Genomic DNA, 4,338 nt, shown 5'->3' on the forward strand with positions numbered 1-4,338 from the left:
TATGATGATCTCATCTTTTGTTATATTGTCCTATTAGTTTTGAAAATGCATAACAATAATTTATATATTATTATAAGTGGCGTCACTTCTCTACGAAATCCCTTATTCAAATATATTAATACCAAGCCCTCCGTTCTCTAGCATCCTTCAACATTGGTTGTCTTAATTTGAATTTTCAAAAATATCACATACCAAGAAGTAGAAGATTGTGTGATGCTGCTGCACAAATATCCTGTTCACCTTTGACAGAAGCTGCGACTGCAGCAAGACATCTATGTGCACTTGCCTGTCCACTTCTTGTGCTCACTGGTAAAAGAACAGATGCTGACCCAATACACTACAAACTTCATGGGGCCTAATTCAAGATCAACCCCAAGAACGGGCAGCATGAGCTTATTGAAGATGTACCTGTTCCAGTTCACTACCCTCCAGAGTCCAAGCAGAGACTATAGGGTGGAGAGAGCTTGATTTGGGGCTAAAGATAATGCCAAGAAGGAAAAGCTCTCCAAGAGAGTGAAGAAGGTGTGGAAACCTCAGCTGTCCACTTTGGAGCTTTACAATAAAATCCTATACAAGAAGTTCACTGTGACTATGACCATGCAGACACTGGATCTTGTAGGGTCATGGAAGGTTATCCTGGTTCTTGGGTTGTGGGTGTTTGACCATGCCCCCAGAACCCAGGCTCCTGACACTAAGGTCTAAGCTCCATTCAACCTGCACCATTGAGTCACCTAGGGCACAGGTAGAGGGTAAGATTAACAGGCCTCAGGACTTAGAGAGATTTACATACTAATAAGGTACCTGAAGGCCAGAGGGTGGAGCCAATTAAGCATTCCTCCCCATCCCCTTCCCCACACCCTTCCTTCCCTCCCTATTTAACTGAGGACTGCCTTGGGTTTTACTGAGGTGCATTCAGATCCATCCACCATCCCACATGACAATAAAGCCTGTAAAAACCCATGGACTTTCTCATGTCATTGGGACCGCTCTGTGAGGAAATGTGGAGCCACAGTAGCAGTGCCTAGTGGTTTCTTCCAGCCTGGAGAAACCCAGAGTGTTCCCAGCCAACTACCCACAGCATGGCCTGAGGAACCCTGCGTTCTCCAGCCATATTACCTGCAGCTGGTGTAACAATGTGGGACTCGATCACTCATGCAACCAAGCAAGTACAGTAACCTTTCTCCTGTGGGGTGCTGCCAGAGCCTCTTTCTTCTCCCCTCCCCCTCATTTCTCTCAGCTGTGGGCTAGCCGGTCGTACTCCCTCATGTCCCTATCTCAGTCCTTCCAAGGTCTCTTGGTGGTCCGAGAGCCCAAGGGCTTGAGACCAGTCAGTCCCTAGACACCTCCGGATGCAGAAATCCCCAATCGAAGAGCTCTGCACCCCTGCGGAACCAGACTGAGACTTCCCCACATCAGGCAGCCCCCCCCCCCCCCCCTGCGCTTGCCATGCCCTGAATGGAGTGAACTCAGTTATGAGTCCTGTGCTCCAGTCTCTTTGGAGCCATGGGAATCACAACAGCCCAACAAGATTCAAGAAGCCATGCCCGTGCCCACACACAAGCTAATCATTCCCCACCGATTCAACCAAGCTAGCTGACCCTGCTAAGTGAGTGACACCCACCCTGTGGGGCCCTGCCAGAGCTCTCCCTCTTGCCCCTTTAGGCTGCAGGCTAGTCCAGCCTACAGGCTCGTAGTCTCAACTCTCAGTCAGCAAGGCCTGGGAGCCCAGGAGTCTGAGACCAGTCAACCCCTGCAAGCCTTCTTGCCCAGGGGTCCCCATCCAAGAGCTCTGAACCCCACAGAACTTCAGACTGGGTGAGAACTTCCTTGCTGGACTAGAACTTCCAACCTGGAGGAACTTTCTGTGTTTCCCAGCCGTTCTACCCACAGGATCTCATTGATGAGGCCTATGGATTCAACTTCTATATTCTCAAAACCCCTAATGAGAACCTATGCTCCAAGTTTGGCATGAACCTGAAGCTGGAGACACTGCTGAGGCTTGCTTACCAGGACCTCCAACTACACCCTGATAACCTGTAGTGGAGAGCAGCCACTGATCACAAGTACAGGAACTTTGCCATTCCAGAGACGGGCTGAGTGGGTTGGCCTGATGGTGGAAGAGGCTCTGGAGAAACAGAGACTTCTGGAGGAAAATGACCCTGTACCTCTGTTCAAGAGGAGGTGGTCCAGCAGCTTCAAAAGCAAGTTCTGTTTAGGCCTGCAATAGTGCAGAAGAGAGCCAGTAACCATGCCTGACTACTGGACTCAGCCTCCCTGTGGGCAGTGGGCTAATTCTGCTTAGCATGTGCTGACCATACAGCTCCTGTAGTAGACTTTTCAGAGAACCCTTCTATGCCAGGACTTGTGGAGGTCTTGATCAGAGCAGATGTCTGTCCAAGCTGGTCAAGTACTTAAAGCAGATAGATAAATAAGCATTTCTAGGAAGATTAATGTGAAAATTTTTGTTTTGTCTTATATTCCCAATTACATTAACATTTGAGAGTGATTCCTTTCTGATGGTACAACTAAGTTTTTGAAGATTTTTTCTTTTTACCTTTTTGAGAATAAGACAATTCCAACATTTTCTCTACTTTCCTCCCTCTAAAACCTCACAGACACAAATCTTCATCTTTTTACTTTCATTCAAGTTCATGCCCTATTTTCACACACACACACACACACACACACACACACACACACACACATATCCTGCTCATTTTGTATAATGTTCCTTTAATTGATAATTGATACATTTTCAGGTCTGATCATTTGGTATTTAATAACCATCTGTGAGGCAGACTATATCTCACATTCTCCACATTTTGTAGTTGTCCTTAGTTATTGGTTGGGCTTGAGGCCTCCTCAGTTTCCTACATCTATGTTAATATGATTCCTAGTGTTCTTACTCAGGTCATGTTTAGACAATCATTTTGGTGAGACTTCCTGCATGCACTGTCTCCAACTACAACCCAAATCCCATCACTAACAGTCAAAAAAAAGTTAGGTAAGAAGAGTTCTGTAAGACAATAGCAAGTTTTTTTCCATGTAGTTGTAATATATATTATGTAATTATTACAGTATAATATTGTAGAATTTTTATAAATGTGTATGTGTGTCCATCCATGCCTTGCATTTTTCTAACATATGCTAGTAGATTATACCTTGATCATAACCATGGAGAGACTTTTTGAACAAAATACTTTATTTGAAGGAAAACTAATTACTAGAATAAAAATTTGTATGGAATATTAATGAAAATAGAATTTTTATTTATTTTTTTCTTTTCCTTGTAAAACACTGTTTGGAGTTCTTTCACATTAGTATGTCCTTGTTGCTGAAAGTTAGAAATTTCAGATAACATGAATGGACACTGAAATCACACAAAGGTAGATGAAACAGCATAAAATATACAATAAAATTTTGATGCCTACTAAGTAAACAATATCAAGGATTTTTTAATATGAAATAAATGGTAAAATATCTTATTGTGAGCATATATTCACAACTGAAACTAAAAGAAAAAGAATAAAAACAAAAGTCTTAACCTTAGAAAATCTTGAAAACAATTATGGGTTAGACAGTTTAAGGCTATCTAAATATTATAATTGCATATTGTTACTGCAAAGCATGATACTTCATATTATGTAAAGTATATACATGTGAAACATTTAACTATATCTATATCCCTATATACTAATGTTTGTCTATATATTTAACCATGCACTATGTGACTTTCATGGTTTGATTTGCTTTTCTTATTATGACATCAGTTTTATCAATTTTTTCTATAGATAACATAATCTCATCTATGTAAAATTTTTTACTTTGTTTTTCTGCATTTGTAATTTCAGAAGAAACAGGGCCATCTTGCATTCTATTGAATTTAACTTCTATTGCACAGGATAAAATTCAGCTTGATTCATTTTAGTTTTATTGCTCTCCTTTTCAAAAACAGATAGAAGCATTATATATTTAGTACACCCCTCTTTTTGTCTAAAACTGGGTCTCTATTAAGCATACAGTAGTAGCACTTTTGAATAAAACTGAAAATTATATACTTATTAATGTCAAACAAATTTTGGTAGGAATTGCACCTAACCCTATCACTGATTGTTCAGTAATGAACATATAAAGATTAGAATGTATGAATTACTGCTTTCTAGAATTCTGTAATCTTATTAACCTTTCCTCACCCATTTCTTCTTTATCTTTTGGTAGCAGTGTTTTGATAACAATCACTAATTTTATTTGCTCTAGGAAAATAAATAAGTCATAATGTTGGACATTTGATGTACAATCATTCTACTGATTTCATTGTTTGTATAATCTATATTTTAT

General features: G+C 40.5%; 1 pseudogene; it reads left to right on the plus strand.

Annotated features, from left to right (window-relative positions):
- The first annotated feature begins 213 nt into the window (after positions 1–213).
- On the plus strand, positions 214–2,256 carry LOC117704662 (large ribosomal subunit protein bL28m-like; annotated as a pseudogene).
- Positions 2,257–4,338: the final 2,082 nt, after the last annotated feature.

The sequence above is a fragment of the Arvicanthis niloticus genome, chromosome 2 (genome assembly GCF_011762505.2).
Source record: "Arvicanthis niloticus isolate mArvNil1 chromosome 2, mArvNil1.pat.X, whole genome shotgun sequence".
NCBI lineage: Eukaryota > Metazoa > Chordata > Mammalia > Rodentia > Muridae > Arvicanthis > Arvicanthis niloticus.